This window comes from Electrophorus electricus, chromosome 15 (assembly GCF_041902795.1).
Source record: "Electrophorus electricus isolate QZ-2024a chromosome 15, ASM4190279v1, whole genome shotgun sequence".
In the NCBI taxonomy this organism is placed as follows: domain Eukaryota; kingdom Metazoa; phylum Chordata; class Actinopteri; order Gymnotiformes; family Gymnotidae; genus Electrophorus; species Electrophorus electricus.
The window spans coordinates 17,606,822-17,621,414 of NC_137511.1; the positions used below are offsets into that span (position 1 = coordinate 17,606,822).

Here is a 14,593-nt window from a genome sequence, read left to right on the forward strand (position 1 = left end):
GACGCTGCTCTGTAGGGCTCTGATTTGATACAATCACTGCTTGTGGCAGACTCTTTTTGAGATTGGGGTGTTGAGGTTGACTGTCCTCTTTTTCTGTCCCAGGTTCTTTGAATAGGGCCTTATAAGTTATTACTTGCTGTCCAGCTAGGCTCTTCAATAGAATCTTTGACAGGTACTCACTCTTTAGAGGCTTTATGCACAGGGCCTTGAGTAGCTACAGGAAATGCTTCTCCATTAGCAGCATTGAGTTGTTACAGCCAGTTTCAAAAGGACCACTGAGAGTCATATACAGATATTTGTTTGCCAGAAATATTGAATATTGTTCTTTTTTATTGCTTGGAGTTGTAGGTGTGGGTGCCATGTTCTTTTTTTTTTTTTTTTTTTTTTTGCTTTGTTGTATTTCTGTTTTTGTGATGACTTGAATTAAGAGTAGTTTGCATTTTCTTTTCTTTTGTTTTAGGGAAGTTAAAGATTTAATTCACTTTAGTAGACTTTTTGTTTGTTGTGTTGGCTTAAAGCCCACCCTGAAGAAATACTCCTGTTTAGACAGTTTATGTTGTGTATAAATTTTGTATGTGTTTTTTTCCCGTATATAACAAGAAAACAATATATCAATGAAAACACCGTACAGAGTGCATATCCGTTTCTTTTTTTTATGTAGCGCCCTTTTTGGTCTTACATTTTGAAGAAATGATCTGCTGTGTAGCTCTACTTTATCATGGGGAGTTCTGTCTCCCATATAAACATGTAGCACACATCTTTTTTCCATTGTATCATATCAATCTGACAGGGATATTTAGTTTTTCAAAATCATTAGAATTTGAGACATGGATCAAATATTAAAACATATTTTGAGTTGCAAGTAACCGTTGGGGGGGGGGGGGGGGGGGGGGGCTTAAAAAAACACGGTGAACACGTTGATATTTTTCACAGAGAATAAAGCAGGCCATGCGACCATGTGCGGCGGGGCGGCCCTACGCTAGGAAGCGGACAGGACAAGTGCCTCAGCTGAAGATGTAAATTATTTTTCATTTCTAGTTTTCTCCACACCTGCAAATCCCCACAAAAAAAAAAAAAAAAAAAAAAAAAAAAAAAAAAAGTTCACTGTGCCTTATCCACAAAGGTTTCCGGTGTTCAAACAACATGAAATAGTACTGCGCACTTTGTCTTATCTTAAGACAAAAGGGAAAATTTTCATGCCGCGAATAGTGTTGAAAATCAGTCCGTATAGCAACAACATGGTTGGCTCCTACCGAACTTTGCGGTTTCCACAGCAAGCCTGTCACGTGCTCTGCTACGGTATACTTCCTGGTTTTATTCCATGCTATCTTTTCGTTATTTAGTTCTTTGCCCTTCATTAATTTCGCCTGTTCCTGGTTTGTTTCCTTGTTAGCCTGTGTATTTAAACCTTGTGTTTTCCCTGTCTTGTCTTCTTGTTAACTTGTGTTGTGCCTAGCCTGTTTTGTTCTATGACTGGTTATTGGTTCGTGTTGCTGGTCTTTATCTGTTTTGTTGCATGACCTGTTTTGTTTAGGAAGGCTGTGTACTCAAAAAACTGCTGCGGCATGTTGACAAACTATGGTAGGTTAACATGACACAAATCCACCTTATAAAAGTCAAGAAAAAAACAATTCGATGCAAAACACAATAACAATCCAGAAAGCCTCCAATAAGGAATGTCAATGCAGTGATTTAAATAAAGAACCCAAAATGTCAACTTCAGCCGGAATGCATTTAAAGCACGATCCACACTACACCGAGCCAAACACAGAAAAGCAGCAGGGCAAACAGCGTGTCTCAGTCTCAGCCAAACACAGAGAACACAGAGGAGGTTTTCTGGCTTTATCCTCAGATTCCGCATGTATGGAGGTATTCTGTCGGTTGACAAAGAAATTTGCCAAATTACTGTATTTTCTCTGTACAGACTGATGAAAGTCAAGAGATGTGTAAACGTTACACATGAAGTTACGTATAAATGTATAAACACCAGTGCAGCAATGCTGAGTGTCAAGATTATCCCTACTCTGGCATCGTGGTTCCCACGGCGACGCTTCGTGTTCTGTGTAGTTTCTTTGCCTGGTGTTTTCAGTTTGTTTTGGTTTTGTGCCCCTGTGATAAAGTTGTTCGTACTGAATTTGTGGCACTCTGTTGTAATATACTGCCTTAAGAACACCCTTCAGCAGAGGTTAAAACTCTGGTTGAAAATTACATGGCATTTGGTTAAGATGCGCTTCGTGTGTATCTTTTTTTCAGTTTTTAAATTTCTTTTAATTACATGTTAAGATGGTTTTTATTCTTTTTAATTACAATTGCTGGGCTGCGATCTGACTCTGCATTAGTGCTGGACTACTTCAGTAGGGGGTTTCTTATCATGTGTTGTTGGCCTTTGAGAAGGGCAGACAATACAGAGAGACTAGAATAATGTTAACCGCATTGAACTGTGGTGTCAAGCCTGGAGTGTTCGCAACACTGAAAGCAGAGTCAGACGCTTGCGGACAAAAGGCAGGAGTTATATTATAATCCGTATCCGTAGGGGTTCAACTAGCCAGCGTCAGAACCAGAGAGATGCAGTCGAGGGTAATCACAATCAGAGAAAAACACTCGGAGTCCCAAAAACCGTAGGTCAAAAACACAGGCAGACAAATCCAACAAGGGGTAGGCAATAAGTGGAATCGAGAGTAACGGGAAAACCAAGCCTAGATGAAGGGTTTAGCAAAAACCTTTATTATAAGGTGTGCCAGGGAGCCAGTCTTCACATCTAGAATATTCCAGCGAGACTGACTCACATGCAGTGTCATTTGTAACAGTAACACAGAAACAGCTCATCCCCTCCTCAACAGGTGTTTAGAACATCGCTATATATCCACCAAAGGGCTGAGATACGCAATAACATGATTATCATGCATGTACAACAGTACACTTGACAAAATTACAATACCCATAACTCATTAGTATATGCATTCTTAAGAATTCTAGAGATTAAATAATGTCTATACTTTCAGCCTGGTAAAGGCAACAAAGCTATTTCATAGACTGCAGCTCCACAGTCTGAACCATCATCTCCAAAGCAACACTGCTGTAGTAGGAGTGGCTGGTCTGCAATAATTTCATCCCTCACCATGAATTATTCAATGACTACACTGACACTATTATAAAGGTGTGAAGGTATCAATGTGAGGAATAAGTCTCTAATTGTAATGTAAGACATGAAGGACAGATGCAGTGCTTCGTCTCACTATAAAGGCCCCACATTCTAAATCCTGATCAAAGTTAGGCGGTACTCTAGGAATGACCGCGATCACATCATCTCCATAAACCCTGAGGGGCTCGGCTGGTGTGACGTTCAGGTTTTGTTCCAAATCATCTTCAGCACGATTCCTCACGAGAAAGCTCCTCAGCACTGGAGTCAAAGGGCAGCCATAGTATAGAAGTATCCGTGAGCCTTCTCTGGGGAGCATTCTCTCCAGGATATTCAAAAGGGGATTTCCTGCTTGAAGAACATTTGAAATAGCTTTCTCGAGCTCCCCCCATTCAACAGATATAACATCATGTCCAACAATACGATAGCAGATGGGGACATGTGTTTCATAGTCTACCCTTCTATGATTACACGGTTCCAGGGAACATTCTAAGTGCCTGGCCACAATTGTCGCCAAGATGACATAGTCAACATTAAAGAAAAGAAAATTCTGTTTTGCAAAAGATGCACTGAAGCTAGTATCAAAGTTAAATAACCCATTACAGATTCTGTGATAGGTGTCCATCAGCTCCTGGATGACTTCAGGGGATCGCTTTTTGTAATCGGATACAGGTCTTCCATTAGGCCTTGGTGTGTCAGACACTTGTAGAGCCTTGATGGCCTCTTCAATCTCTGTACTGCGTACTTTGTACATCCACGGAATCGATTCTTCCCAGGGTTGGGCTCTGACTATAGGGTTTAGGGGTATGTTGGCTGCACTGTCTCCTGAGTTCAAATAAAGACTGATGGGCAGATGGTCATCAGAGGGTACGTCATTTATTTCACATCTCTTCACATGCCAAACACACTCTTCTGGCAGGAAGAAGTAATCAATTCTTGAGTTGCTATTGTTCCTGTAGAAAGTGTAGAAGCATTTGATTTTTGTAGACCTTCTCCAGACATCTACTAGCTGATGAGCCCTCATGAAGTTCTTTAGGCTAGGTAGTAATGCGGATTGGTCTTGAGATGTTGTTTCCACGAGTTTGTCCATGTATGGGTTTAGTACAGTGTTGAAGTCTCCTCCAATCACTAAGACTCCTGTGGTGTATTGCTGTAGATGATCTGAAAGTCCACTGAGAAGTTCTTTGTCAGACTTATGGTTGTAAACACTCACCAAAATGTACGTCTGACCTTCTATTTCACATTGGAGGACTATGTATTCTCCATAACTGTGTTTAAACTCCTTTGATACCTGGAACTGGAGTTTCTTGTTCACCAATATAGCAACTCCTCTTTCTTTTGTTTTATACACTGTGTAATGCAGGTGCCAGTTGGATGAAAGCTTCTGGATAACATTTTTATTTTTCTCGCCAATATGAGTCTCTTGTAACAACACAACATGTGCATCTTTAATTATTTTTGAGAATAGATGTTCATTAGTCTCTGGATCTACCCTTTTGTTCGGATGTAATGCAGTTGGTAGGCCGTTTACATTCCAGGTGAGGACATGAAGTGTCTCAGGATGAGCAGAAGCCATGTCAGCACCTTTTGTATTGCCTCTACTGCAGTTCAGAGAATGACACAAATATTAGTGTTCAATGGCTATAGTAAACAGTGAATATTTTGTGCTCACATAAATGTAAGCAATGCTGCAATTGAAATTTAAACTTAGTAAGATGGCTTAACTCAACACTGATCTGTTCAGTGGCTTGGTAGGACCCCTCCTCCCTGAAATTAAAAAAGAAAAATGAACAGTCAAGTCTTCTATGGCAGTGTGTGTACCACATCCACCTCCAGCCATGTAACCAGACCCAACTGGTTCTGTCAGTAATAGCAATTTGAAACCCAAAACAATCTAAGAACCCAGGAGTTACTCAATAAGCAAATTTACAAAGTCGCACTAAATTGTGGGTGTCTATGGGTGTCTTTCAAAAGTGGGCGTGGTGTCGGCGGTGTCATGAAGATGCAACCTGCAAAGTTAAGCAGCTCTTAACAGGAGTGCAGTTAGTCTACTATTCTATCAAAATGTTTGAAACAACACAGTTAATAAAAAATTATTTAAAAAATTATTCATGCATCATTTGAAAACTTTGCTGGCAGTTACCTAATAGTTCACCTGAATAGGCAACATTTTTGCCAAGCAATGATATCAGTTAGTAGCAATAAGACAGCTAGAAGCAAGCCACAAGTCCTGACTGCATGATGGAGGAGGAGAACAGATTTATCTGAGTAATACAGCCACAGTGTAAATCCTGCAGCACACAACACACTCATGCAGCATGTCCAGACTATTTAAAGATCAATCAATCTCTGCCGAACTGTTTGAAAGATGAACATTTTAGTTTTAACCCCTCTGCAATAAATGTAATTACAAATTTACAGTATACATATACAATAAGAATAATTTTTTATACTTTTAATGTGATTACATTTTGTGTTGATTTTCTTCACTATCACATGTCTTCATGTCGTTTGCTGTCCCCTATGACACAAAATATACAAAAAACACAAAAAGGCTATAGTAACAGCCTAAGATAGGCTACACTGTATACTACATACTAGTGAATTGTCATATAGTCTTACCTTGTATCACTGCAGGGGAAGTAAAAAAAAAAAAATGAGCTGAGGTTGTTCTGATCAACTGCTCCGGTCTCTCCACAGAAACTGAGGAATGACTGCTACACCCCATACAAGGACAGTTACAAGGCACTAGCTCATCCACCGTTTGGTAAGTCGGACCGCGGAAACGGGAAGCTCCGGTTCAGAGGGAGGTCGCGCGCTGGACAGACTAATCGGTGGCCGCTCTGCAGGACGCTCTGGATGACGCGGACTGGGACATGTTCCGGCGCAGCACTGATGATGTCAGCGAGTTTACGGAGGCAGTAGTAGGATTTATTGGGAAACTGGTGGACGACACGATCCCAAGAATCACCATCAAGAAGTTTTCCAACCAGAAGCCCTGGGTGGACAGAACCATCCGAGAGGCTCTGAACTCTCGAACTGCTGCCTACAATGCGGGGATCATCAGCGGGAACATGGACGAGTACAAGTCCGCAGCATACGGAGTGCGCAGGGCGGTGAGGGAGGCGAAGCGGCGCTACGGGAAGAAACTAGAGACACAGTTCCAGCAGAGTGGCTCTAGATCCCTGTGGCAGGGACTACGGACGATCACGGACTACAGGACCCCACCCTCCGGACTGCTGAGTGCGGATGAGTCTCTGGCGAACGAGCTGAATACATTCTTTGCTCGCTTCGAGGCTACATCTAGCAGCGCTAATGCTAGCAGCACAAATGCTAACGGCGGTAGTGCTAACAGCGCCAATGCTAACGGCGCTAGTGCTAATGGCACTATCAGCGCAGCCGATGGCACATGCGCGGGGCCCACCATAGAACAGCGCCCTCTCATCATCACGGAGAGTGACGTGAGGAGAGTGTTTAAAAGGGTGAATACCAGGAAGGCGATGGGACCAGACGGTATCTGCGGGAGGGTCCTCAAAGCCTGCGCAGATCAGTTAGCCCCGGTATTCACCGACATCTTCAATCTCTCCCTGACGCTCGGTATTGTCCCGTCCAGCTTCAAGCAGTCCACCATCGTCCCCGTCCCGAAGAAACCTCGACCCTCCGACCTCAATGACTACCGCCCTGTCGCCCTCACATCAGTCGTGATGAAGTGCTTTGAAAAGCTAGTCGGAGACTTCATCACATCTTCACTGCCAGCCTCCATGGACCCACTGCAGTTTGCATACCGCCACAACCGCTCCACTGACGATGCGATTGCACATCTGCTCCACACTACACTGACTCACCTGGACGAAGGGAGGGGAAATTATGTTAAAATGCTATTTGTCGACTACAGTTCAGCATTTAACACTATCATTCCCTCCCTACTCACTACTAAGTTGGGAGATCTAGGACTGCATACATCCCTGTGCGACTGGATCTCCAACTTCCTAACAGACAGACCACAATCAGTACGGGTGGGCAACTGCGCCTCATCCACCCTCATCCTCAGCACTGGAGCTCCTCAGGGTTGTGTCCTAAGCCCCCTGCTCTACTCAGTGTACACCTACAACTGCACAGCCACTTCCAGCTCTAACATCATTGTCAAGTTTGCTGACGACACCGTTATCGTGGGTCTGATCTCGGACAACGACGAGAGGGCCTACCTGGAGGAGATTAAACACCTGGAAAACTGGTGCCAGGAAAATAATCTCCTCCTAAACGTCAGTAAGACAAAGGAGATGATCGTGGATTGCAGCAAGAAGCAGGAGCGGCACTACCAACCTGTGAGGATCAGTGGAACCACGGTGGAGAGAGTAGATAGTTTCAGGTACCTTGGTGTTCACATCTCGCAGGACCTGTCCTGGTCCCGCCATAGCAGCTCCCTGGCAAAGAAGGCTCGTCAGCGTCTTTACCACCTCAGACGCCTAAGGGACTTCAGGCTGCCCTCCAAGGTACTGCAGAACTTCTACACCTGCACTATCGAGAGCATCCTCACGGGGAACATCACAGTCTGGTTTGGGAATAGCACCAAGCAGGACAGACAAGCACTCCAAAGGGTAGTGCGTTCAGCAGAGCGCATCACTCACTCGGAACTTCCTGACCTGCAGACCACCTACTACAAGCGGTGCCAGACCAAGGCCAGGAAAATTGTGAAGGACCCCACCCATCCCAACAATAGACTCTTCTCTCTGTTGAGGTCAGGGAGGCGCTTCCGCTCCCTGAAGACCAAGACAGAGAGGCTGAAGAGGAGCTTCTTTCCACAGGCCATTCGGGCCCTGAATCAGGGAAACTGATAAACTGTGGGGACCACCACCACCACCATGTAACATGACTGTATATCTGTACATCTGTATATATAGATTTAGATTTATACTCAATTACCCTGTTACACAACAACTGTAGATATGGTATTATACAAAATGGATCTGTACATTCTGTAGATTGTGTACATATATACCCAACCATATACATTGTACATTGTGTATATAATCATAATATACATATATTGTACATACATTGTTAATATATTTTTGTACATACATAGAATATATATATTTATCTGTATATATATATATTTTTTTCTCTATGCACCCCTGGTTCTCTTCCTCAGTTTGGACAGAGCACTCTCCACCATTTCACTGCGTGTTATACTGTGTATGACTATGTATGTGACGAATAAACCGAACTTGAACTTGAAGAGAAAGCCCCAGTGCTGCAGGGTTATATACTGAGGAGAGAATGAGTTACTGGGAAACCATGACATTTAGAGGAAATGAGACTGCAACTTGCAAGTATGCCAGGAGAGTTTGAAGTCCTCTTATAGTGCACGCAGAGAGTGCACCATAGTACTGAAGTCCTCTTCCAGTACACACAGAGAGCGCTGTAGTATTGTTCATTTATTGTAAGAATAAAATTCTTGTTAGAGTAAAATCACTCTGTTAGTCTAGGAAGAACACAATCATAAAACAAAATACAGATGGTACAATAGACCACGAAGTTCCAGATGAAAAATCATCACAACTGTAATTAAGTGTTAGATTGAGCTGGTCCAGGAAACTGAGGGGCACTGATATGACAACCTAGACATGGTACCACACAGCAGCATCCTATCAGACAGCAGGTACACATGTGCACCTCATCAGAGAGAAATAGCAGTCTGTTAGGTCTCTATAATGTGTAACTTAGTGTAACTAGGATGTGCTAGTGTAACCCAGCAGGGGAAGACATACAGCTTACCAGAGAAATATAACAAACAGATATACCAGATACACAGATGCATTAAGTATTAGGTATGCATTATTAGACTTGACTAAACAAATAGGTTTTCAGCCTACATTTAAAGAATGAGTGTGTCTGAGTCTCACACGTTTGCAGGGTAGTTTTTATGTAGTTGAGGGGCTTTGCAGGAGATTTTCATAAATCCCAGACAGGTTAAGCATCCGGCAACCTATTATCATAGTATTCCCGGCAAATCATACTGCATGATAACATTGCTTAGGGACTTAGTGGCAAGATCATTTCAATAATAATATTTTGTAGCCATATGAAATTTACCTGCTAGACAGTAAACACATTGCTTTCAAAATGTCCCACTTTCTTGTCAAAGATGACTTTTGCCTGCCCCAAGAGTGTACATATCGTCCGCCTGTCGGACGGCTCTAGGACCTCCTCAGCACCCTCACGAGAAGAGGTTGAAGCCTCAGTGATGTCTTGCAACTCCTGGGGGCCCTCATACAGTACACACAGAGAGTGCACTCTGGTCCTGAAGTTCTTATACAGTACACACAGAGTACACTGTAGTGCTGAAGTCCTCATATGGTACACACAGAGAGTGTGCTGTGTTACTGAAGTCTTCATACAGTACACACAGAGAGTGTGCTGTGTGCAGTGAGAGTGCACAGCCTTCCTAATCACTTGACCTTTTTGAGCACACTTGTCAAATACAATAATAGGTTTGAGTTCTTGTAAGTTGTTAGTTTATTTATAGTTCATGGAAAGCCAAAATAACCAACATTTTGATTTTTTTTTTTAAATGTATTATTGGCATATCCGTACAGCAAGGCAGTATTCTAAGCTTGAGGTGATAAATAAATAAATTTTAAAGTAATTCAATCATTCAAAAAAGATTATAATTGTTAAGAATTTTAAATGTGCATGAAACGTTACTGTGAATTAAAAGTGATACATAAATAAACTTACATTGCCTTAGTTTTTATTTCAAACTAGAGTATTATGACACCCAAAACATGCCTTATGCTACAGCACATCCCCATTATTCTGTCCCTTTATGCTGTCACAGTCTTCAAGCTGTTTATTATCAGTCACCACCAAACCAAAACGTCAACATCAGCGGGAATGCAATTAAAGCACGAGCCACGCTACACTGGTCTTGACCACAGGAGACATCCCAAGCTCTACAGCACCACACCAGGAGATCCAAGCAGCAGGACCTGCAGTGTGCCTCAGTCACACACAAACACAGAGAAGCAGCAGCTGACAGCTTCTGAAATGCATGCCAGCTGTATTTTTAAAAAACAACAACAACATTAAACATCTATTTCACAAATGTGCAGAGCATAACACTCAGGTTGAAACTAGCACTTGTGTGAGGAGGGTGAGTACTTTTTAAAAATTATTATTATGATTATTATTTTAATTCTTTAATTAAATGCTCAAATATTATTTTTCTTTTAAAATATAAGTGCAGTCTGATCCTGCATTTCTGAGTCTACTACCATGGGCTCTTTTTCTTGTACTGTTGGCCTTTGAGAATGTCAGATAATACAGAGACCAGAATAAGGTTGACTGCACTGAACACTGAATACTGAACACTGAACACTGAACACTGAATACTGAACACTGAACACTGAACACTGAATACTGAACACTGAACACTGAATACTGAACACTGAATACTGGTGTCAGGCCTGCAGTGTCAAAAGCACACATGAGCCGCGAATAGTATAAGTCAAATTGGTTAAATTACAGTTTATGATGCCCTTCATAACCAATATGTTAATTATTAGGTAAGAAACTGTTAAAATCTTTTAGTAAAAGGACATTGTAACCCACAGGTGGGAGGGAACAAATAGGTTCATACCTTGGAGCTGTTAAGCTGTTTGTCTGAACTTCCAAAGTGCTTTTTTTCAGTCACAGCTACAGCACAGTCACAGCTACAGCACAGTCACAACTACAGCACAGTCACAGCTACAGCACAGTCACAGCTACAGCACAGTCACAACTACAGCACAGTCACAGCTACAGGAAAGGCTTTAATGCCATTTGAGTTAAGAGCAGCTTAAGTACCAGTTTTCCTGCTACCTCTTGTTTCAAGATTGTTTATTGGTCATTTGGCCCAGGCCCACAGTTTGATTCCAGCACAAAGATTCACAAAGCATATTATGCCATAAGCAATAAAATTCTTGGAAGTTATGAGAAAAAAATCTACTATTCCGGTAATTATCTCCAGCAAACAAAATCTACCAAAACCTAGATGAAGGGTTTAGCCAAAACCTTTATTACAAGGTGAACGAGGTAGCCAGTTTTCTGAACAAAAGTTTTCTTTTGTTTGGTATTGGGGTAAAAGCTGGGCTTCAGTCACCTAGATTTCTGATTATATCGTTTGAAAAAAAAAACAGAAAATTCTATAGTAAATGTTCTAAAAAAAGTCAGACATGGAGTAATGCCTATATCAAGTGAAAGTAAACTGAGCCAAAGCTTCATGTAAAATTCACCGGAAGTAATGATGAGTATTTCAAGTGTTTATTTGCATAACAGGGCTTTCAGGTCTCAGGTCTAACAGCCCTTAAATGCATTCAGAATGTCTGTCTTTAGGAATATTCAGGAAGTTTCAGTTTAGACTACTCTGCATTTGTTATTAGATTACAGAATAAAACTAGTTACTTCAAGCAAACATCTGACATTGTATAGCTATAACACAGACTGCTAAGTAAGATGGTTAGCACTTATTGATGTTTAATAATCACTGGGTTTACAAATTACAGTGCAATCCAAAGAATGCAGTCAGAGAAAACAAGCCACAGCCAAGACCCAAAACTACACAACAAGGTCACATATCAATCAGTAAAAAAAAAAACCCCGCTCAGCAATAAGACTTCACAATGAAGGAGAGTTGGGTAGGTTTAAGTAGGGAACTAATGAGGGGTAGATGCGTGACAGGCCAGGAAACAGAGGAAAGGAGAAAGGCTGTGAGCATGACAATGAGCTAAAATTTCTTACATTTGCTGTAGTTTGACATGAGAAACAACAAATAAAATTCATAACTATATGTTTAATGTGTACCAGTGGTTTCAAAATCAAAGGGCTTTTATTTATCTTATCATGTTTTATCACAGTCATCAGTGTTTGCTGGTGTCAAAGTTCAGATTTACCATTTGCTTGGCAAAACAGGCAAGTTTTTGTTACATTTTTTTGTTTACTTATTTTTTTAGTTATTCTGTTATTTTATATGCATGTATGCAAAATAAAACTAGTTAATATCATGTAATTATGAGATGTCAAAAATCCTTCAGCGAACCATTAGGGTTTCACATAGGGCCCAGTTCCATCACTCCATAATATCCTCTAAGAACCCACTACCCATGATCTTGAAAGCTCTTCACACGAATCGTCAGGCAGGCATTTCCCTTTGTTGTCATTTACCTGAATTAGGCCCAAAACACCTCCAGAAGGCTCAGCAATGACGTCTGGCATCCTAATCCCACCCTTCTCCAAGATCAACCACCAACATACCTCTGCACAGCTAGTCATTCTATACACTGAGAAAATCCATACCGCCTGCCACACATATTTTCTCATCTCATGGTATAGTCAGAAAAAAAATAAAAGAGGGTAATGGAGACATTATTATAACATGCCAGAGTATGTCAGCAAATGAGCTTGCTACTGTGTTCTGAACTGGAGTGGAATATCTCACATTTTACAAACTCAGTTGTAACACAGACTGCTAAGCAAGATGGTTAAGATTCATGTATGGTTTAAATAACCAAGACAATCAAGCACTAACCAGACACAGGTGAACATATGAACTTGGAGAACCAAAACAAGGACTGGAATTAAGGAACAGACGAGGGGCGGAGAAAACGAAACCAAGGAACGTAACAGGTAAAGGAAAACAGACACGACCGGGAACAGGGTCGCTAGGATGGTGTGCCCAATCGTGACAGTATTTTCTTCATTTTTAAGCATTTGTGGAGTCTGTAATTGAGACAGACGTGTGATAAAGAGTCAGACAATGCCAAACAAATTGAAAGCGGCAAGTACATTGAAACAAGTGTGAAATAACAACAGAATTTCCAGGATACTAATTAAACATACCTGTTGTCTATTTTCTCTCTTAACCACTCTCCTATTTAAGATCCCCTCCCTCACACTCTCATTGCAAAGTATTTCCACTCTTATAACCAGCCTGACCTAGAGTACCTGCTAACTCCCACATACCTGACTTGTAACATTCAGTCCCCACCTACTCCCAAAACTGAATAAAACCTCTTTCAATTGGATCCTCTTTCTTGTGTGCGTGCCTTCGTTTCAAATACCCAACATATGCAAACGTATACTCGTGTTTATTCTACAGAATATTTGTATATGAACATGTACATTATAGATGAATTTCTAACCCTTAGCAAGAAAGTAACATTAGCTCAAATCAAAAGCTGGAGGGGCTTCTGTTTTAAATATATGGAAGTTCAGCGGATCTTCTAGATATGTCTGTCTACACAACATATTTGCTGAATAATTACGCAGAGTGATATTACTTATGTGAGGTGGTTTTAGCAGCATAAAGAATGCGCTGTTGTGGAGAACGGACAATTCCCACTTACATAAAACCTTACATACACCTTCCAGGGAACATACAATACACCACATGGGATAACTAAGTATCAAGCCTTATAACACACCTGACACCAGTAAGTCTTAGCAGCAGCACCATTAACAGGATTAAAGTGTTATGAAGGTTTATGACTTCCACAAGGACATGTTTTACACCCTCCTGTCATCTTCTGCTGGCCCTAGGGGTCATAAAGTCACAAGCTGGGAATGTGTGGATATCCTGCCTTTCACAACTTTGCAGACCTCTACTACGGGTTAAACCCTATTTTGTTAAATACCATACTTTAACTTTAACCAGGCCAACCAAAATTTTCCGTGCACTTGAATTTATTTGCAAGAGCTATCAATATGTATGATGAATATGTCTATTTATCTTTCATCTTTCAGACATTACATTACTGTGCATTTTTGCGTAGTTTTATCAGGACTCTTTCATGTTCCTTTGTGTACCTGCTAGTGAAGAATCTTTGCTAGTGTGGTCCATAGACAACGTCAGTGGAAGCCATAGTCACAGTTGATCACAGACGCATCACAGACGTGAAAAGGAGAGCAACACAGGTGGACTCATCTGGTCCAAGATGGCTCATTCCAACAGGACCAATATTCCTTTGAGTGTCTTCCTTTGTATAATGTCTTAAAGGCTGTGTCTTACCAATGGTTTTATTGCAGAATGGGAAACTTGACATATTTTGTTTTTTAGGTGTTCAAAGTAAAAAAAAAAAAAATGAAGAAAACTTCATTGCTAAGCACTTTTACAGATTAGTGATTCATACAGAGCCTGATGATAGTGTTTTCAGTCTGTATTTATTCAATGTATTATAGTACCAATTAACTGAATGAAATATCACTGTGTGTTCACTATGGATTCTACTATTTGTATCAGTTTACAAACCTGGAAAAAGATTAGTTGCTAGGTGTCTTGGAAAAGTCTAAAGAAAACTGTTACAACTACACAAAAGTGTTAAAACTTAAAGAAAGTCTGGTTTATAAAAATGTAATAAAAGGTCAGACATGCAGCCTGCACCCATACACTTCCTACACAGTCCTACATTGAGCTAC

General features: G+C 41.1%; 1 long non-coding RNA gene across 1 annotated transcript; it reads right to left on the bottom strand.

Moving 5' to 3' along the window:
• Nucleotides 1–2,701: 2,701 nt before the first annotated feature.
• LOC113587493 (uncharacterized) lies at nucleotides 2,702–5,900 on the bottom strand. The gene is made up of 4 exons (XR_014117280.1): nucleotides 5,762–5,900; nucleotides 5,608–5,660; nucleotides 4,865–4,906; nucleotides 2,702–4,740 (listed from the first exon to the last, which is right to left on the bottom strand). It is a non-coding gene; the product is annotated as an uncharacterized LOC113587493 (long non-coding RNA).
• Nucleotides 5,901–14,593: the final 8,693 nt, after the last annotated feature.